Genomic DNA, 22,869 nt, shown 5'->3' with positions numbered 1-22,869 from the left:
GTCCTTAACTAAAATTCAAGACTCAATATTATGTTCATGTTTGTATCATACGCCTCATGATATAGCAGTATTATCAGTATCATTTGGCTATTAAACTGTATGATAAAAAAACACCTTTTGACTTCACCTGTTTAGTTTAGTTATACTTGAACGAAAACCAGAAAACTTGAACTGAAACCAGAGGTGTGTGGAAACAAAAAGAAGAGATAGTGACCTGTCAGCCTTGGTTCAATGCCTAGTTATTTTTCATTTTATTTGTTTTGTTCTGAGTTCTTTGAGAGGGGTAACTGAACTAACACAAAGTGTGCTAGCTCAGAATGACTCAGGTATATCATTTTTGAATCCCTATTTTTCCTATACATGTAAGCAAGAGAGAATAATCCAGTAGGTATTGCTATAGGCAGCCGTGACAGGAAATTCTCATTTTGGAAAAATAGAGAATGTGAAGTAAAATCGAATGGTTCTGATGAATTAGTGCTTTTCTTTAGCAATGACAAAATTACTTTATAGTGAAGATATAATCATTTTAATCCAGATGGTTTTGTCACCACTTGTAATTTTTGGAGCATTTTAGAAAATGTCCCTTGGGTTCTGTGAAGTACTTCTACAATACTTGGTAACATGTGTCACCACATCACTTTTATTTATGACCATGAATTTTCCCCATTACAACTAGCTCCTATTAGTGAAAAAAGAAGAATGGGTAAAGGTGACGGCAATAAAAACCACAAAGACATTTATTTTGTGTAGCTCCAGTGTGGGGAAGGGTGGCACATAAATTCATCTTGTCAGGAACAGAAATATTTTTTTGTTCAATTTTGAAGCAATAGATTTTTCTGATGAAAGTGGCAGGCATGTCTAAATATGTTCCAGGGAGCTGTCAGTAGTGATAGTTTGAGAGAAAGAACTGTAAATAAAGTGATAATTGCTTTCAAAGATTTGTAGGCATTTATGTTCCTTTAGTAGTAGTTTAATGATTAAATACTTTAAAGCATAGAGGATATCAATATTATGTGTCCATTGAACATCATTCTAAATAAAAACAACAACAACAAAGTAAAACGGTCAACATAGGCTGGGATGGATTCGAGATTTGAAAAATAAAGCATTTCAAAAAAAGATGTTAAACCATGACAACTTAGATGCATGGAGCTTATTTATGAGCTGACTACATAAAATGTTAAGAGACCAATGAATTTGTAAGCCCAGTGGATATAAATTGGCTATCACTTTCATTTCAATAAATATTTGCAATACATTTGAACTGCATCAATTAGAGAGAATTGGCTACATATGTTAGCAGGAAGCATTTAACAAAATGATTTCTTTCTTTAAAATGCCAGAAAATGCTTGGGAAAAATTAAAAACCAAGTATGAGAGATAAAAATAATAACAATCAATGTAGTAAAAAATATTGGAAACAAGAGGTAGCTAGAAACGTTACAAAGGGATTTGTAAACACTGAATTTTACCCAAAGACTGCAGTGGCATCAGGACAGCAGATGGTAAAGTGCTAACAGCACAGGAAGACATCCAAAACCACTGGAAAGTATAATTCAAGAAGCTATTTGAGATACCAAGGGACCATATAGATGGTACCAAGTGGGAGGCAATCATCTGCACAGCCATAAAATAACCTTAACCTTTCTTGGCAGAGAAGGAAACGGCAGTAAATGAGTTCAGACTCGGAAAGGCACATGGCAGGTCACGGCAACTGAGCTCACAAACGAGGTGGCAACTGTGCACTTAGTGTCCTTCATAAAACCTGTCAGCAGGCAAATGGGAAACAAGAGATTGGCCTAGGCCCAGTACAAATCCATCCATGTGGCATTGCCCCTACCCGGTCAGACACGGAAGAGAGCAAGAGCTGCCGAACATCATCATTCTCATGTGGAGGTTAGGCGGCCACATGTTGGAAACTGCCTGCAAAGAAAGGCAACCTGAGGGTCAGAGAAGAGTAAGTTGAGAAATACCAAAAAAGAATAATATTTCTGGTTTTATTTGATCTAAGCCAATCAGATTTTCTACTGGGATTTCACTGATTAAAAGGTATTTAAGAGATTGAGTGCAAACTGAACAAGCTGATAATAATTGATAAAGATAACTTGATTGTGATAGTGTAGGTAATCACATTTCCAGTAGTTAGTGGTTCTCATTCTTTAATCCTTTATCATTTTTTAAATATTAAAGTTCCACCAGGTTCTACTCTCAACCTGTGCAGGTATCAGTTGCTTCCCATTTTAAACTTGGTCGCTGTCCTCTGCCCTGCCCTTCCTGCTGGGGCTGACCTGATGCTACAGTCTTCATTACCCAGGCTTCCTAGAAGTCACCCCCTCCTGCTACGCACTACAAGGCTAGTTAGGCACCTGCATTTCTGTGGTCCTAGTACTGCCTGCCCACCTGTAACACTCTGCCTTTCAGGACCAGCAGTAGTACAATCTTCCCACTGTTCAGGGTCCTCCCTGTGCCTCAACATTCTCTACTGATTCTGCACCCTGCCCAAACTCATAACGTAAAACTCTCTTCAAAATCCTGGTTTATGGATTGGGACAATAGGTGATTGTCAGGACTCTGAGCAACACAGAAATGTTGGTTCTTTTCCCTCTTTATACTTCCTAGGTTTGTGTTTCAATAAACATGTCTTTAACGTTCTTGATTTCCATCTATATCTTTACCGAATTTTCAACCAATGCTTCTAACTACTCCCTCTGTGTCTTTACCTATATGCTCCACAGACACTGCAAAGACAGTCTCTTAAAAGCATTTCCTTCAAACTCGCTCCTCCTGCCACCCTTGCTATCTCTGTAAATAAAAACACAATTTACCTCATTGACTGAACTGGAAACCCGTTGACTGAACTAGGAGTCATTCTAAATCATCTCTTTGCCGCCAGTTGCAACCAAATTCCATCAACATCCCTAAAAACTTGTTTTTATCAGATACTAATACAAAAGAAAGTCATATATACGAAAAACGATAAACAGCACTGTACCCTGAGTGTGAAAAAAAATTGTCTATTGTCACTCTCCCTACCTAATCCCATTCTATTCCGCCTTAGAAAGAGCCACTATCCTGATATTTGTATTTGTCTATTAGAGCAATCTAATATGTATTCTCAGTTTATTGTTATATTTTGTACTTATAGCTATTGTTTTGATTAGCTTTGTCATTTTTATAGTCTTTTGAGTTTTTTCTCACATTATCAATTCATCTTTTAAAAATTTTACTGAATATACTTATTTTATATTCCATATGCAATAATTCAATATTTGAAGTCTTTGCACGTTCGGCTCTGTATTGCATATGGGATATTTTTTATTTGCTGTTTTCTGAAAATTTGCTATAAGAAATAATGTGCCAATGAGAAGGCTTTTAAGCCTGCTTTAAAGTCGCTTACCCCGGAGAGGGTTGGCATTACCTCTCTCTCATGCCTGTGTGCACGTCTAGGAAGGAACAATTTTAACTACACATTTGGCTTGAGCATTTTCACACATGAAATGGTGGGATTCCTGGCTTCAAACCTGTGTGAGGCCAGCTCTGATTCCAGAATATCTGGCAAGACTTTTCTCTTTCTATTTTTTTTCAAGGCTCCACTATCTATGGAGGTGGCAGGAGATGGATTTCTATAGAATTTCTCTTTGTCTACCATGCTAAAGTTCACGTATTCAGTGGTTCCAAATCTAAGCAGAAGTTCTGCTTTTCTTCTGCCTTTCCTGAGCTTTTCACTTTGCTTTCCTTGATTTTCAAAAAAGCTAGATCACAAGTGTTTGAGTTCAATCTGCTTGTCAAATGCTGTGAAATCAATGTCCTGCTTATCTCTTTAGCTTCCTTCCTTTGTATGCTTTTTGGACACTTAGATTCCTTACTTAAACACACACATAGCTTTTGTATATATGTTTATTTCTTTTTTTCTTTTAAATGTTTTAATTCAAAATTCTAGTTGTTTGCATCACTCAATTAGGAAAGAGCAATTTTATATCCCTAACATATTTTAAATCTCTCTGTCCTCTGTTTTATTCTGGCCTCGTCATTCTTCCTCTGGAGTATTGAAATATAATTCATTCTTCATGCTGATGACAGAGTGATCTTTCTCTAACGCATTCTGGTTATTTCTTCAGTCCTTGCTTATCTTAGTCATAAACATGTCCTCTAACCTAGCATAGTGCCTGTTACATACTAGGCACCAAGTGAAAATCGTAAGTTTAGTGAAATCAGACTCACCAACATTGTCACTCTGTGGTTTCCTTTTCCTTTCTGAATGAAGCCCAGACTCCTTATCGTGATACATAAAGCCTTTCTTTATTTAGCCTGCCCCTGCCTATGTAGCTGCAGCCAGCGCCAGTCCCCCTTTACTCATTGCTACTTCAGTTTCCTCATCTGCAAATGAGATCTGTAAAGAAAAATGAGCGTGTAACCGAGTTTGGAGTGGGAAGGGATATAAAAACTTTCAGGCATGTGTGATTGTCTTCTCTTGATCTTTTAGAACTGTTCTTGCCACAGTGGTATATTAGCATTAAATTGATCGTTTCACATCTCTAAACAAAAAAATATTAAATGGTTTCCCATTGTAATTAGAGTAAAACTGAAAATACTTTAAATGGCTGTAGGGACTTCAATTTTCTAGCAGCAGCCATGCCACACCCCTCTTCAGCCTCTCCTCATGTCGTTTTCTCTTTGAGGCCAGCATTTCCATCACCCTGACCTTGTTTCATTTCTTCCCACTTGCATGCTTCCGATTCCCTTCGCACTTCTGCAAACTTGGGTTTTTTTGTCTGAGGGGCTTTACAACTTCTCTTCCCCTGATTACCTTCTCCTCAGCCACCTCTCTCAGTCTGCCCAGGCTGTTACAACTGAATACCATAGACTGGGTGGCTTAAACAACACTTATTTCTCACAGTGCTGGAGGCTGGGAAGCCCACATTTAAGTCCATCAGACTCCGTGTCAGTGAGAGCCCCCTTCCTGTCTTGCTTCTCATTGTGTCCTCACACGGTGGAGAGTACTCGATCCTCTCTCTCACATTTCCTCTTACAAAGGCACCAATCCCATTCATTCATGAGGGTTCCATCCTCATGACCTAACTACCTCCTAAAGTGCTCACCTCCAAATACTGCACACTGGGGATCAGGGCTTCAACATAGAAATTTTGGAAAGATCTAATCTTCCTGGATAGTCATCAAAGTACTAATAGTTTACAGCTGTTAATATTGGGCTGCATGGATCTGACAGACATTGAAGCTTCTTGTAAAACATAGTTGAGAGTACTTATCTGATGGTAAAATCACATGTGTGTGATGACTTGATTAATGTATTTCTTTCTCACAAGATTGTAAATCCCACTAGGAACGTCTGCGTTTGTTCACCAGCGCCTGGCAGAGTCCCTGGTACATACAGTCAGTTAATTAAGACCAGCCAAAAGAATATTCATGTTTTCATTGCTCTATAGAGTGGGTCCAGAAATTTCATCAGATTCATATGGGGATGTATTAGCCAAAAACCTTAAGGATTATGGGACTAGGCGTTCTCTAACTTTTCCTCAAAATCTAAAATCTTATGATTTTCTTATACTCCATGCCTAATAAAGATGTTTGCTATCAAATCATGCCTGTGATGCTATTGGGTGTTTATGTTGGAGAGGAGGAGGAGCCATAAGAAGAGCAGAAAGTCTGTGCAGTTATCTTTAAATAAAAGCTTTGAATATAGCACAGAAAGAAAATTTTATTACTATCAGGGGCTGGCCCGCTGGCACAGCGGTTAAGTGCACACATTCCAATTCAGCAGCCCAGCGTTTGCTGGTTTGGATCCTGGGTGCAGACATAGCACCACATGGTACGCCATGCTGTGGCAGGCGTCACACATATAAAGCAGAGGAAGATGGGCAGAGATGTGAGCTCAGGGCCAGTCTTCCCCAGCAAAAAGAGGAGGATTGGCAGCAGATGTTAGCTCAGGGCTAATCTTCCTCAAAAAAAAAAAAAAGAAAGAAAAATTTATTATTATCACATAGGGACAAAAATTTAGATCTTTGTTGCATAAATTTCTTTAAAACAATATTTTCAACTATAAATGGAAAAATTCAATACAAGCATACTGATACATAATCACATTTGGATATGAACTTGAAGCCTACTAGAGAGTTTCCTAAAAGGAAAAGAAATGTTGAAATGTAATTATTTTAAATATCTGCCAATCACATCCATATTAGTAATAAAAGCACCATTTTTGTGTAATGTTTTTAAATATTAAAACTAGACTGATGATAACTATTACGGCTGTCAGTAATTAAGTCAAAATACTAACTTGTTACTCAGTAAAGAAGACACTTGGTAATTGGAAGAAATCATTCATAAATAGGTCCAGGTTTATTTAAGGTTCATTCACAATTTTGTTGTCTTTCACTGCTTAGCATGAAGGTGAGGGAAAGAGAACAGATTCAACAAGAAACAACAGAAATCTTATACAAATTCACAATGTCAAGAAACTGTGAATAATTTCTTTCTTTTCTAAGAACATAAGCAACATGTCCACAAAAGACACATTTTGGCAAACTATTGTGAAAAATCTCTATTAGATTTTTAATTTTCTCTTATTTTGTATTTTGGCTAAAGCATGTGGATATTCTGTTGGTCTCCAATAGATATAAGGTCAAATCATTTAAGATAACTGATAGAAATGTTACTCTCAAAACCTGGTAAAATCATGGAAAGAGATGTTTCAAAAATAATTAATTTAGGGGCGGACCTGGTGGCACAGCAGTTAAGTGCACACATTCTGCTTTGGTGGCCTGGAGTTCGCCGGTTCAGATCCCGAGTGTGGACGTGGCACTGTTCAACAAGCCACGCTGTGGCAGGTGTCCCACATATAAAGTAGAGGAAGATGGGCATGGATGTTAGCTCAGGGCCAGTCTTCCTCAGCAAAAAGAGGAGGATTGGCAGATGTTAGCTCAGGACTGAGCTTCCTCAAAAAAAAATAAATAAATAAAAGTAGTTAATTTAAAATCCAGTCCATTCCTTCAGATATGCAGGGTTACAGGTGCTAGTGTTTTCATTAATTTTTGTTCTTGGTTATAACCAATTGGCCAGAAAATAAGGAAGTGTTAGCACTTATTAGCCACTGACTGTAACAAGGGCTAGCACAGCAGTTACTAAGACTTTTGATAGGTTAACAGCAGTGACAATCTTTATAATTGTCTGGAAAATAGTTTATAATATAACCTGGCCCTACGGTGAAAACCAGCCCGGGTGTCATCTAAAGCATTTGAGGAAACTTTGATTGCTATCACACTAATAATGCATGGATTAATTATGTCTATAATCTTATGATTTTTATCGACTAATTAGTTTATAGCATTTAATTTTCATTTCTAATAGTTTTAATAAAGTTATTTATTTTAATGGAAAGCACAAAAATAAATAGAAAATTATGATTTCTTTGGCTTAATTAAACATGCCTATGGGGAGTCAGGCTGTTCAAATCATGAGACTTTTACTAAGTACCTATTACATACTTGTAGGCATCATTCTCTAATTGCAGATTTAAAAAGGAAATGAGAAAATAAATAGAATTCTGAGCATTGGCATTAAGAGACCATTTTGACAAGTGATAGTAAATCTCTATTTATTCTCTATTCTCATTCTAAATGTTACAGTTAAAATTTGAAGCAAGAAATATTTAAATTTGCCTGCTAATTAAGTGGAATACACATCTTGATTTTTAAACAAAAATAATGTTAGGCTTTAAAAAAAACCCCACAAAAACACAGTCCTGAATAAAAAGAGGCATTTTTATTCATTCTCAATGCACTGACGCTATATCAAATTTGTATTTTTTCTCTCCGATAAGGAAGCGCTATAAACTAGAGTTTTAGTGACTATTACGCCATTTTGTTACTGTAATGTGAACACATTTGCAATGTAGCAATATAATAACTTTATTCCTCTTCCACAGTTTCCACCTCAAAACAAGAACATAAAAATGGAGAGAACTGAATTTAGGAGCATAGTAAGAACAATGCTAATGTTTGGTTTCAGAGAAGGTTAGTTTACAAAGTCCCCTCATCAACATGATTTTATTTCTTTTCCTTGGTGAAGATAAAAAATAAAAATTTTGGCACAATATGACCCAGACTATAATAAAATTCCCAGTTTGTTTCACATTTGATCCCTACTGCTGTGTAAATTTCCAGTTCTAGCCTTTATTATACATTTTATTGTTTCTAGAAGCCTTTCTTGTTTCTGGTCTCCAAGTGTTAGATATAGAGATACTTGTTACTGAAATATATTCGTAAATTAGAGAGCAAAGTGCACATGCTTACTGAGTAATCATTTTCCCTCCTTCTTGTTTTGTTCTCTTGGCCATTTAAGCATCCAAATGACAGCTAAGAACAGGTAAGCATGAATGAAAAATTATATTCACATTTCCTCTAATAAGTACAATATTCAAATACAGTCCCAATTTTCAAAGTGTTTTCTTTCAAAATGTGGATATGCGACTTTTTTTTTCTCAACATAAGTACACCTCTCATATAATGAAGAAGAAGAAGATTAGCCATATAGGTTTAGTTTTCTTAACACATATCAGTAATTCTGTTTTTTCCCTACCCTCCCTGCCTTGGTAGTCATGTCAATATAAATTATTTTTAGGTTTTTTGTGTATGTGTGAGGAAGATTGGCCCCGAGCTAACATCTGTTGCCAATCTTCCACTCTTTGCTTGAGGAAGCTTGTCCCTGAGCTGACGTCTGTGCCAATCTTCCTCTATTTACTGACTTTTTCCTCTATCATCTCAATTCTTATATTGGGTCCTTCCTCCTTGTCAGTTAATTTTTATTTCCGTTATTGTGTTTTTCACATTTAAAATTTCTATTTGTTTTTTCTTTATGACTTCTATTTCTTTACTGAGAATATTTCATTTTTTTTCAAGAAGGTGTGCCCTTACTTCTTAGACTCTGGCAGTTATAGCTATTTTATAAGTTTTGGCTGATAATTTGAAGAGTTGGATCATATTGGTGTTGGTGTCTGTTGATTTACTTTTTCCTTGAGATTTGTTGAGATTTTCCTTGTTTTATGTATGTCAGGTATTCATGGATTGTATCATAAGGATTTTGAATACATATTTTGAGACTTGGGTACCTGTAAAAGTCTTCCAGAGAATAGCTATAGTTTGTTTTGTTTTGTTTTAGAAGGTAGTCCTTCTGGTAAGGTTTAGACCTCGAATTCTAGCCTGGTTTCTATGGACACAAAAGCCACTCTAGGATCTGGGCAGTGGTATACACCATAATTCAGTTCTCAACTCTTTGATAGAGCAATTCCAGCCATCTTTGTGCATATGCAGCTTAGGGTTGAGAGACAATATAATATGGCAATTTAAAGGCTGCCTTTTTCTACCTCTATCCCCTCTGCCGTCTACTTCCCACTCTCAGAGTCCCAAGAGTGTCCTTCCTGGTGTTCTGGTCAAACAGTCAGGGCCTTAGCCACCCCTGACTATCCTGTAATTCCTGCAACTGGTAATGCTCCTTGCAAAAAAGCAAGAGACAGCCTCAGCCCTGTGACCTAGAGGTTAAGTTTTGCACACTCTGCTTCAGCAGCCCGGGTTTGCTTCCCGGGTGTGGACCTATACCACTCATCAGTGGCCATGCTGTAGCAGTGACCCACATACAAAATAGAGGAAGACTGGCATAGACGTTGGCTCAGAGCGAAACTTCCTCAGAAAAAAAAGCAAGAGAAAAAAGCATTCATGGCTCCCGCTGCCTCTACCTGACACAGGGCAAGGAGAATAAAAAAGGGATCTTCTACTTCTTGGGGGCTGGTTTTGAAAGAATGCTAAGATAAAGCATTGTCTATTCAATAATAGTGCTATTAATTGGATATCTCTAAACAATAATTTTGTCCCATATTTTGTACCATACACATACAGAAAAGAGGGGTTATAGAACTATTTGTGAAAAATAAAATCAAGAAAGATTCTAAAATAAGAAAAATAAGATTATTCTCATGAAGCTAGGATAGGCAGCTATTTCTGCAAAAAGACACAAAAAGCACTAACCATGAATGAAAAAAGTAGAAAATAGGACTTCATTAAAAATAAGAACTTCTGTTTATAAGATATGTATATAAGAGAGTTAAATAGGCCAGGTGGGAAAAATAAATCCACCATGCATATATATAAGAAAGGGCTAGTATCCAAAGTATATAATGAATTCATAGAAATAAAAAAGAAATAAGACAACAAAATATTAAAAAGTGATCAAACGACTTATCCAGCACTTCACAAAAGTGTATATCCAAATGACCACAAGAAAAGCTGCTCTATACCTTTGCCATCGTGGAAGTACAAATTCACACCATGATGACATACAACTGCATTCATATCAGAACGGCTAAAAGGAAAACAACTGGCAATATAAGGGTTAGTGTGAATGCAGAGCAACTGGAACCCTGATTACTGCTGGCAGGAGGTTAAATTTGTTACAATTACTTGGAAATACTTTAGGCATTTTCTATGAAAGCTAAATATATGTTCACCCGATGATACAGAACTTCCACTCCTGGGTATGTATGTAACAGAAATGAGTGCTTATTCTTACAAAACACTTACATAAAAATGTTTGTAGCAGCTTTATTCATAATGGATAAAAAAGCTCGAAACAAGCCAAATGGTCATCTACTGCAGAATGAAGCAGCAGCTAGTTGCAGTAGCAATAATGGCTTCACTCTGTCCACGGCATTATGTAGTCCTAGGACACACCGACACCAGGCCTGGCCATGCGAGTTGCTTTGGCCAATGTGACAATATGATGATAGCAGACATGGCTTAAGCAGTAGCTTAAAAGGTACTTGAACATTGAGGCTTATCATCTCTTTTTGTTTTCTGCAATCCTAGGTTCCTTATGTGGTAGAGCTTGGGGTAAACTCCTGGCTGCTTACCATGCATGGCAAGTGCCAATTATCAATTTTTTTTTACTTTCAGTTTGGTCCCACTCTTTTTTGCCCTGCTGTCTAATGCTTGAGCTGGATTCTCTCAACATTTCTGCCTCAGCTGGCACAATGGTGGGCCTTGCCAGCAGGGGTGATGGAAGGACTCGGCAAGAGGAAAACAGCTCTTCCTGGTTCTGGTGCTTTTTCTTGTTGCCATGATTTTCTTCCTATAGATGAGTCCCTAGAGGTACTTCTGTGCCAGCGGCATAGTAGTGTTGGGGACACTCAGTGATGTGTATCCTGTAGCAGGTCTCACTGGCACCTCACTAGGCAGCATGCTAGCATGGCCCCTAGCACCTCAGCGAGTGGTTTCTTTTTTGCCAGCGTAAGGAGGCTGCACTTCAGCCAACGTTTCTTGCCCTCCAGGAGCCATAGCCACACCCTCTCCAAAGTGATCTCATTTTGAAGCAAAAGTACTGTATGTTGATGGATACCTTTAGGGTAAAAGTGACTCAGAGAAGGAAAGAGAAAATCTTACATAGTGCAGAGAGCATATTTTAATACAAATGTTCAGTAGGTAAATATAGACATGTAAAAAATTTGTCAAGCTTTGCACCTAAAATTATCTGCCCTACTGTATGCAAATTATGTCTCAATAAAAGAATATATCTATATATAGATAGATGGATGCATAGATAGGCCCTTGGTCTTCCGCACAAACTGCCAATCTGTATACTTCATATAATGCTATCAAATACATTTAATTTCCTTTAATCTGGATCACGTCTCAGCTTTTCTTTCTCTTTCTTGACCTTGATATTCCAGAAGTACATAGAACTGCTATTTTGTAGTGTGTTTCTCACTTTGGGTTTGCTTGTTGTATTCTCATAAATAAATTCAATTTGTGCACTTTTGGCAGGAACGTCATTTGGCAAAATACGTTTTGGTGAGTTAAAAAAGTAAATTTTGGGAGGATATCACCAGCATAGACTAAAGCAGAGTTAACAAAATATAAACCTACAATTCACTCTAGAAAGAGTTTTACAAATTATAGTTTCCTTATACATACTTGGAGTGACAAATTATTTTATCATGAACACTTCACCTTTTGTTGTGACTTTTTGGCCAGAACAGTCTCAATATATCAAATATATACTGTCACAGAATAGCTTTTGAACACTGGTCTAAACTCTGACTCTTAAAGGATTATAATAGTTTCTTGTGCTTAGAATCATAGTGATTTATAAGTTGTCATTACAAAAGGCAAACATATAAATGAAGAAAATTAATCTTGGAGAAAGCCAAGTACAGAGGGTCAGAGACTTCAGCCTCAATAGTTAGTCAATGTAAGAGGTAATGTCCCAGATTAATCCGAGGTTAGGTAATGCTCAGGTAAATTGTATAACTAAGATTATAGGTACACTCTCTCACTGTAGTTTTGTGGTCATAATATTCGAAACACTTTTTACTATTTTTGATCATGATGTGAGCACAGAGGACTTTCTAACGAAGCCATTTGGTACATCGAGGGTGTTCGCTGTGGGGTGAGGGGAGGTTCTGGTTATCTATTGCTGTATTTAAAAGTACCTCAAAACTAAGTTGCTTCAAACAACTATTTTATTTTGCTCACAATTTGAAGTCTAGTTTTTGAGAGGTGCTTGTCTGGGTGGTTCATCTCTGATCCATATGGGATGGCAGGGTTGGGATGGCTAAGAGACCCTTCCAACATAGCATCTTCCTTATGTGTCTGGTGGCTTGGCTCTCATTGGCCTCTTTTTCTCTCATCTTTCAGGAGGTCTCAATGTGGCTTGGGTTTCTGACAGCATGCTGGTTTTATTATACTTCTTAGATAGGAAATATCTGGCTTTCCAAAATGGAAAGCAGATGCCTCTGTGCTAGTTAAAGGCTATGTAATCATTAGATCCATCCAGACTCACAGTCTGAGAGCAGGAAGAGAGGCAAGGTCACATTGCAAAAGCTCATGTGGAATGCGACATATTTTTGTGGCCATCTTTGGCACATTCTGTTCCAGGAAAGTTTCCTTCAGAAGAGCAACCACTGTGGATTTTGTGGAATAAGAGTTTTCTTATAGGAATTAGACCTTACACCATTTTCTGGAGGGGTAGTGTAGTTAAGATGCAAAATGTAGCTTAGCAATTAAATGAAGGGCATTAACCTGCTCTGGAGGATGTGAGTGAGTTGGAGCTTGCAAGAAAATCTGGAAGTTAGGCATATCCAAATGCAGGAAGAGGACTGCAAAAAGAAGCTGGTGTAAAAGTTGCCGGAAGGTTGTTGGTTTTCAGAGATAGTACCACCTCTGTGAGTTCACAGTGAAGCATCTGATGATGAACACGGGATCTCTGAAGATCAGCAAACCAGCAGTTAGGAAAGAGAAGTGGACGTAGAATTGCCGAGAGTGAAGACACTGGAATCTGAACGCCCATTGGCTTGTGTGTCTCATCTTTTCTAACCAAAGATAATTTTCAGATTGTAATGGCTGCTACCTCACTTCCACCTCCAAAACATAATGTGAAGTTTCATTTTTTTGAACAACATTAACCCAGAAACAAACAAGGAAGGGGATGCTAAGAAGCATAGTTCCACTTAGAAAAAGGTACCACTGGGGAAAAGGAGGAGGAATGTTACAATCTCCAACATCACAACGCCTCCCTCATCACATACACTGTGTGTGTGAGTATGCGTGTGTGTGAGTGCATATAAACAGTCTGTTCAGCAACAACACGCATGTCTACAATATGGATTAGATCACAAAATTTTGTATTTAGGACAATGAAAGTACAATGTAAATGCGATTTCAGTTCACTGCAATTTTTCCCACACGCAACTAAGTGGAACAGTAGAAAAAGAATCCCATCCTTTTGACAGAAAGGAAAATATCTGCAGCATAACCGCTACTCTCAAACAAAAGCCCCCTTAGCTATTATCTAAAAGGAGTAAATGCAAGCACTTGCTTTTGGAGGCTGCCTAACCAGAAAGGTGCACCCCCAGCTTTGCACAGCTGTCAGGTTTTGACAGGTGGCGGTGCCTCTTCTTTGTACCTCAACACCCTCCCTTCCTCAGAGCTCCAAGGGCAATATTGCCTCAATAGCAAACAACTCTGCTTATTCACAGTGCTGCTAAGCCACTCTTGGTTTTGCTGTTTTGAATTTTTGCATCTTTACTCTCAGCCACTCTGCAATGCCCTCTAGATGGTTCAAGATGCTATTTTCTCAACTACTAACTATCGTTTATGGGCTCTCACAACACTGTGGCTTATATTTTGGTATCTGCTCCAACTCTTTTTTTCACATAACTTTGAGTACAAGTTTATAGAATGCGATTTTTTTTTCCCAGCAGAACATAAATCATGTTAGAGTTGAAATATGTACATATATACATACATAAATATATACAAGTTGTGCATATGTGACATTGCCATGTGGCTTTCACCTTTCTTCTTGGGGTAATGGTGGTTTAGGAAGACTGTTTAGAGAGTTTATATAGGGATCACTAGCTTACAGAAACATCTTTACCTCACTTTACCTTCAAACTATTCTGTGAAAAAAGGTTTTTCTTATTATCCCAATTACTCAAAAAAAGGAATCACAGTTTGGAGAGGTTAAATTAGGAGGCAAAACTCAAATATTTTCAGTTCCAGAGAGAGAAGGTCAATAAGAGGAAAGATCTGAATGGGAATTGTGGTGAACAGAAGACCTTAGAGCTGTCCTAATTACGGCGGCTGTTACTCTGTTACTGCCTGGGCTTTACAGGTATTTCACAAGAAAGCCAGAAAAGAGGATTTTTTTGTATCTGAAATACCTAAATTTTTAAAAGATGGCATTATTTTTAATGTTATGAGTCTAACAAAAAACATCTCTGTTAAGATCTGTCCTCTGGAAAATAAGTTTGCATTTTTGGTACGTGCATTGACCAAAGTCATGCTGCTAGAAGTTTCATGGGTAGAAACTGTGTGCCAAACCCTCCATCTCCAGTCTCAACATGTTACTTTTCTTCTCATTGCATTATACTGAAATCAAACAGAAACATTGATAAAATGTTCTCTAAATGCTCTATTTTATCTAGCATGGCCAAATCATTGAACCCTCTGGCTAATATAAAATTATTAAATAAGCAAGATGCAAAACATTATTTTAAAATAATGATATAAGGAGTTACGACAGCTAAAGGTAGTGTGGTATCCTAGATGGAATCCTGCAACAGAAAAGCAACACTGGGTAAAAATCCAGGGGAATCTAAATAAGTTTAAAGTTAACAATAATATATCAATATTCATTCATTAATTGTAACAAATGTACCATACTAATGTGAGATGTTAATAATAGAGGAGACTAGGTGTGGTGTTTAAGGGAATTCTCTGTACTATCTTAGCAATTTTTTTGTAAATCTAAAAATAATAATAATAGAGAAAAAATATATCCTTGGTAGTCTTATATATTAAAGGTGCAAAATCAAAATCTTACATTAAAATTATACCTTAGAAGTCATTTTAAGTTTATGTTGTTTCCCAATATTATTGTGATTATCAATTATTTTCTGAAAGATCCACTTGAGAGTTTCTTAATAGGAATTTCTAGTTAATAATGTGAGTTATCTAATTTTATTTTATATGTGAGTATATCAAGAGCTATAATTACATTTCATCATTAAATAACATAATTTAAGTTGATGGAAGTAGGGATAGCATCCTCTGTAATTATGTAAGAATTTGCCTTGACTTTCAAGCATAGAAATGTGTCATTTCCATTTCAAATAATCATGTGGAACTGTCTAAACATTTAATGCCTTGCTATGCCTGTTTGATTTGGTACTTCCACTGATGCTGACTTATTCAAAGCTTTTGAAGAAATAATGTGTTGCTTTTCACTCATTTCACTCCTATGACATGAAGCATAATAAATGAGATTAAATAATATTTTTTCCATAATGAATTATATATTCATCAATATTCTGAAAAGGTAGACTTATTTTTTAAACACCCTCCAGTCTGTATATTTATTCAAATATTTGTAGGTTGTAAATAATAAACCACTTAGAATTATGAAAGTTTCCATTGGTTACTGTACTATTTTAAAGTTCAGTGAAATGTTTTCATTCTTGAAATCCAAACGATCCATAAGTTCAAACTTCTGGAATATTTGTTCTCTGGAAAGAGATAATGACATCTCCAATATCAAACATATTCCTTAAATTACCATCAATATTGGAACCTGGTGGAAATCAAAAGCAATACATAATTCTAGTTGTATACACAAACCCAGATGAGTTACCACAATGAAGAACACTGAGGAACAGGTTGAGTCACAATGACAAGGCAGAAAAATCACCAACTAGAGCACAAAAGTTTGGGTGAAGACATGAGGTTATTCCTTTTTAGAAAATTATTTGACTCCAGTTGATCATAATCACGTTGAAATCATTAAGAGAATGAATGTTAATACATGTTTAGCAAATAGCTTTCCAACAAAGAAGATGTGTAACAGATTTTTAGAAATTATTCTTCAGTTAAACACAGCTGAAAAGATACTATTTTATAGTTTAAAGATATAGTCTTTGAATATTGAGCATACTCAATTATCTAAAATACTGCATTCCACTTGAGATCAGAACAAACGAGACATCACTGTGTTAATAATAAGAAAATCAAGCCCTGTATATTTTTTGAAAAATAGCACAAGAGAGTTTAAACGCTAAAGGAAAGAATTCATTTGGAGTTCCACAAATTTTATAACCTAAATAAAATGGACCAATTCTTTGAAAGGCACAATCTAGAAGAATTCATGCAAAAAGAAATGCATAATCTGACTAACCCTATGTCTATTAGAGAAACTGAATCAAAGGGGTGGTAAGTCCAGTGCGCTCCACTTCAGTAGCCCAGGTTCCGTTCCTGATGTGGACCTACACCACTCGTCAGTGTCCAGGCTGTGGTGGTGACCCACATACAAAATACAGGAAGATTCGCAACAGAGTTTAGCCCAGGGAAAATCTTGCTAAGCAAAAAAACAAAAAACAAACAAACAAAAAACATTGAATCAATAATTACTAACCTTCTAAAACAGAAATCACCAGGCCCACATGGTTTCACTGGTGAATTCTAGCAAACATTTATGGAGAAAGTTATACCAATTTTCTACACTCTCTTCCAGAAAATAGAGCAGAGGGAGTACTTCCTAACTCATTCTGTGAGACAAGCATTACCCTAATACCCAAAACAGATAAAGACATTATAAGAAAGGCAACCCACAGACCAAAATCTCGTAAACATAATTGTGAAAATCTTCAATAAAATATTAGCAAGTCAAAAACAACAATGTATAAAAATATTATACACCACAATGAAGTAAGATTTACTCCAGATGTGCAAGGCTGGTTCAACATTAGAAAATCAATTAATGTAATTTATCACATCAACAGGCCAAATAAAAAAAATGCTTGGTCAAAAAATATGTGATCAATAAATGTATAAAAACATTTGACAAAATCCAGCACCCATTCATGATGAAAACTTTCAACAAACTAGAAATAATGAGAAACTTCCTCAACTTGAAAAAGAACATCGACAAAAATACCTACAGCCAACCTTATACTTAGTGGCAAGAAACTAGATGATTTTTTGCTAAGGAAAGGGGAAAGGCATGGATGTCTTCTCTAACCACTCCTATTTAACATTTTACCGGAACTCCTAGCTAATGCAATAAAATAATAAAAGGAAATGAAAGTGTGTAGATAGAGCAGGAAGAAGTAAAATTTTTTTGGTTTGAAGATGACATGGTCGCCTGTGTAGAAAATTATAAAGATTCAACAACAACAACAAAAAACCCTCCTGGAACTAACAAGTGATTATATCAAGGGTGCAGGATACACGGTTAATATAAAAAGGTCAATTGCTTTCTTATATACTATCAATGAAAACCTGGCATTTGACATTAAAAACACAATATCATTTAAATTAGCACAAAAAACATAAAATACTTAAGTTTAAAGGTTACAAAATGTGTAAAGATCTATGTGAGAAAGCTACAAAACTCCAACGAAAGAAATAAAAGAAGATCCAAATAAATGGAGACATATTCCATGTACATGCATAGGAAGACTCAATATTGCCAAGATGTCAGTTCTTCCCAACTTGATCTACAGATTCACTGCAATCTCCATGAAAATATCAGCGACTTATTTTGTATATATGGGCAAATTAATTCTAACGTTTATATGGAAAAGCAAAAGTCCTAGAATAGCCAACACAATATTGCAGGAGAAGAACAAAGATGGAGTACTGACCTCACCTGACTTCAAGACTCATTGTAAAGCTACAGTAATTAAGACAATGTGGTATTAGCAAGAGCATGAGTATATCAATAGAACGGAATAGAGAACCCAGAAATACAGCCTCACAAATATAGTTAACTGATCTTTGACAGAGGCAGTTGAATGGGCAAAGGCAGTTAGATGGTCTTTTCAACAAATGGTTCTGGAACAACTAGAAATACACATGCAGAAAAATGAATTTGTATGCTGAACCTTTACCATTCATAAAATCAAGTCAAATCCTAGACCTAAATGTAAAATGTAAAACTATAAAACTCGTAGAAGGTAATATAAGATAAAGTATAGATTACCTTGTGTTTGATGGTGACATTTTAGATACAACACCAAAAGCACTATCCATGAAAGAAAAAATTAAGTTAGACTTCATTAAAAATTTAAAAGTTCTGCTCTCTAAAAGACAATGTCAAGAGAATGAAAAGCAAGTCACAGACTAGAAGAAAATAGTTGCAAAACACCTGTCTCATGAAGGACTAGTATCCAAAATATACAAAGAAATCTTGAGTCAGCAGGAAGACAGCAAACGACCCAGTTAAAAAATAGGCAACAGATTTGAACAGACACCTAACCAAGGAAGATATATAGATTGCAAATAAACATGTGAGAAGATGCTCAACATCATATGTTAGTAGAGAATTATAAATTTAAACAACAGTGAGATACCCACACACCTATTAGAATGGCTGAAGTTGAAAACATTGACAATACTAGGTGCTGGGGAGGATGCGACGCAGCAGGTCTCTCATTAACGGCTGGTAGGAATGCAAAATGGAGAAGCCACTTTGGAAGACATTTTGACAGTTTCTAACACAGTTTCTAACACAAAACACACTCTTATCATACAATCCAACAGCTTTGCTCCTTGATATTTACCCAAATTAGTTGAAAACTTAGGTTCACACAAAATCCTACATACATGTGTTTATAAAAACTTTATTCATAATTGCCAAAACCTGGAAAAAGCCAAGATAGGAGTATGCATAAACAAACGGTGATATATACACACAATGGGATATTATTCAACAATAAAAAATGAACTACCAAGCCATGAAAAGACATGGAGGAACCTTAAATATATATTGTTCCGTGAAAGAAGCAAATCTGAAAAGGCTACATTTTATATGATGCCAAGTGAGTAATACTCTGGAAAAGGCAAAAGTACGGAGACAGTAAAAAGTCAGTGGTTCCAAGGGAGGGAAGGAGAGATGAATAGGTTTATCTCAGGGTGTGTTCAGGGCAGTGAAACTATTCTGTATGATACTGTAATGGTGGACACATGTCATTCTATGTTTGTCAATACCCAAAGAATGTACAATACAAAGAGTGAACACTAAGTAAACTATGGACTTTAGTTAATAATAATGTATCAATATTGGCTCATCAATTATGACAAATGTATCATACTATGCAAGATGTGACCATTAGGGAAACTGTGTGTGTGTGTTGTTGGGGTAGAGTTGCGAGGCTAAATTCATCTGGATGAGGTTATTTTATTGTGAAGTGAAATATGTTACTAATCAAGTGTATTACCAGGTTAAAAAGTAAGTAGATATGAATCCACATTAAGCAAACACACACATTTTACTTTTATTGCAACAGATTTTTGTTACAAATCTATTGAAGTGTTACTTTAGTTTACTTTTCTATATTACAAAACGTACAACACATCTATAAATACTTTTATATGAATCCCAGAAGAGTTGCTCCATTTTACTATTTGTTTGATTCATTACCGTCTTTACAGTGCTTCTTATTTAATCAAATCATTCTCATTAAAAAGTGCTCTTGAGAGTTTTCTTTTCCCTTCTTTCATGATGAGAGCAGAATTGATAAACATTTTATAATTCATTTACAATGCAATGGGGAAAATATGGTAAAGAACAATAGTATAATTATATTGTTAATATAGATTATCCTCAGATTGCAACCTAGAATATCACCTTGTATTTGTTATACAATATTTCCAACCAATTTTACCCTGTGAAAATGTTATACCATTCTTTCAAAGACTTTATTTGAGGGGAGGGGCATTTTTTCATTCTAAATTATCAAAGGAGGAATGGAAGTATATTCATATAATTCTCACCACAGTATAAGAGTGAGAAAAACGATATAGCTTGAATTTCAATATAAGTCCCTAACATCTGTGTTAAATTACACAATAATTTTTATCCTTGATAAACATATTTTTTCTTTTGTTGTTAGAACTTTGAAGTTATATTATTAAGAGTTTCAGCAGATTTTATTTAGATGTGCCATATCATATTAACTTAATTATAGAGATTTCCAGATCCTCAGAGTCTAGAAATCTTCTAAGTGTTGAGTTTCCAGGAGCATTCTTAGTATTTTATACAGAACATTGATCATCATCTTCAGTTTGCGCTGTGTGGGGGCGGGAGAGCAGTGGAGCTCTCCAATGGGATGATATGCCCTGCAGGTGAATCCCAAGGGCTCCTGAAGGAGCAATCTAGATTTATCTGAAGACCCAGAAAAAGTCAATCTAGAATCTATTCTCTTAGGAATCTTTTAGTTATCTAGTGTCAACATAACTTGAGGATATTCTGAGGAGCTATTGAAAATGAAAGTCAATATAACACAGAACCAAATCCGTACGTTATTCTCGGAATAGCTTGATCAGACTATGGCCCATGTTAAAGCTTTTTGAAACAGAATTGATTAGCCGAACAGATTGGCTAAGAGAGCCAATTCTCTCTCTCTATTCTCTTTCTATATTCTATATATGTACTGTATATATTCTCTCTCTATGTATATTCTCTCCATAAATATTCTCTCGACATGTATTCTCCCTATATATATTCTCTCTCTGTATATTCTCTCTCTATGTATATTCTCTCTCTATATATACCCTTTGTCTATATATACCCTCTCTCTATATATTTTATATGTATATTCCGTATATACATATTCTATATATTATCTGTGTATATATTCTATGTATATATTCTACATTATACATATTCTATATATATTCTGTATATATATAGAGAGAGAAGCAGTACATAAATTAGGTTAAAGAAACATGAACACTGCTCACAAGCAAACATATACAGATTACCCAGAACTCAACCCAAGAATATTGTCGCGAATGCTTTATGCTGATGTCCCAATACTATGACTCTTCTAGAGAAAGTCAACTCCTCCTGTGCACTAAGTTTACAGTTTGTTTTAAGCTGAAGTAGATGCTAAATTCTGTAAAACCTCAAAATAGAAGTAGTTTTGTAGAAGAGATAAAGAATAACTTCCCTGTTCTAATTTCAATCTTACTTAGAATGCATAGTAAATGTATAACTTTTATTAAGCCAATTTGTTTTTGTGTGACCCTGTAAACAAATATCTTGTGCTTACATTGGTGATTATAAAATGAATATTGAGTCAAATTTGTGTGTTTCTTTATTTACTTTTCTAAATATTCACTAGCCAAAACAGGGAGAAAAGGGGCAAACATTCATCAACAGAGAAACTGAGGTGTAAGTCGACATGTGCCTTCATTCGCACTGCAGTTCTGTAAAACACTAACTTGTTAGTAAACAACATGATTGTTCCATAATTTTGATCAAGAAAGAAAAAAATCAACCACCAATAAACATTCATCATCTAAGTGCAACACAGATTTATTTTAAAAAGCAACTAGAAATAAAATTTCATATCAGTACTTGGTTCTGTAGGATATTTAATATCCCAAATAATTCATTATTGTTAATATGTAGTGTTATTATATAATTATTATTATTTCTTAAGTGTTAAAGTGTAGGCATCCTAGTTTATGTTAAAGCAGGGTGTTCAGCCAACTTGGTACAAACTACCACTTATCTCAGTGGACGTATGTCAGTCAGGTTCTATTCAGGAGATGAAAGCCAGATGAGTGATTCCAATGGGAAAGGGAGCTTCTAAGGAATAATGAAATAGCAAATGAAGGAAATAACTTTAACCTCTAGGGAGGAGCAAGTGTAAACATGCGAGTCACTAAGAACTTCAAACAGCACACTGCTTCCCAGGCTGGGAAACAGACATTGCTGGGGTGAGCATGGCTGCCGCTCTAACAACAGCATACCCATGGCAAAGAAATTTTCCCGCGTGTGGAATGGAGCTGGTTTGCAGGGGCAGCCCCTGTGTGGCTGAGAAACTTGCTGATGGGTGCCTGTGGGCCATACTAGTCCATAGAAACCGTGAGCTATGTGGCCAAGAATTTCACATAAAAGTGCCAGTGTGCCGGAGCTGGTCCACAGGAAGTTGTCTGCAAGCACCACTGGGCGACCTATGTATCCATTCTCTGGCAGGGGCATCACACCATAGGAAGAGGGGTAGCATACCAGAATCACACTTTGCTTTGGTCTTCAGTGTCTTGCCAGCTCCCTCTACTGACAAAGTCTAATATTGCACCAAGTAGCAAAGGAAAAATTGAGTCCAGCTGTGGTATCACAAAGACCAAAGAAGAGTGAACTTGGTACTGAGAGGTGATAAATTGATAGTGTGAGGGAGAAAGAAATTTTCCTGTACCCTTATAGATTCTTCTGGCTGGTCTAAGAATTAAATCGACCGGAGAGAGATGAACAAGAGAAAATCATACAAAGCTTAATAAAATGTGTATGGGAGAGACT

This window comes from Equus quagga, chromosome 4 (genome assembly GCF_021613505.1).
Source record: "Equus quagga isolate Etosha38 chromosome 4, UCLA_HA_Equagga_1.0, whole genome shotgun sequence".
NCBI classification, from domain to species: Eukaryota; Metazoa; Chordata; class Mammalia; order Perissodactyla; family Equidae; genus Equus; species Equus quagga.
This window is presented reverse-complemented; position numbering follows the sequence as displayed.